This window comes from Pterocles gutturalis, unplaced genomic scaffold, assembly GCF_000699245.1.
Source record: "Pterocles gutturalis isolate BGI_N339 unplaced genomic scaffold, ASM69924v1 scaffold1159, whole genome shotgun sequence".
Taxonomy (NCBI): domain Eukaryota; kingdom Metazoa; phylum Chordata; class Aves; order Pterocliformes; family Pteroclidae; genus Pterocles; species Pterocles gutturalis.
In genome coordinates this window covers 68,862-69,141 of record NW_010130315.1, presented here as the reverse complement: position 1 = coordinate 69,141, position 280 = coordinate 68,862, and positions in this window count along the sequence as shown.

Below are 280 nucleotides of genomic sequence, written 5' to 3'. Positions count from 1 at the left end.
CCCCCCCCCTGCCATGGGCAGGGACACCTCCCACCAGCCCAGGTTGCCCAAAGCCTCATCCAGCCTGGCCTTGAACCCCTCCAGGGATGGGGCATCCACAGCTTCTCTGGGCACCCTGGGCCACTGCCTCACCCCCCGCACAGGAAAACATTTCTTCGTCACATCTCATCTCAGTCTCCCCTCTTTGAGCGTAAAGCCGTTACCTCTCATAGCACGGCTGAGCCTGCAGCGGGGGACAGAGGAAGGGTCCCCCCAGCAGCCTCGAGGAGGGATTTTAAGG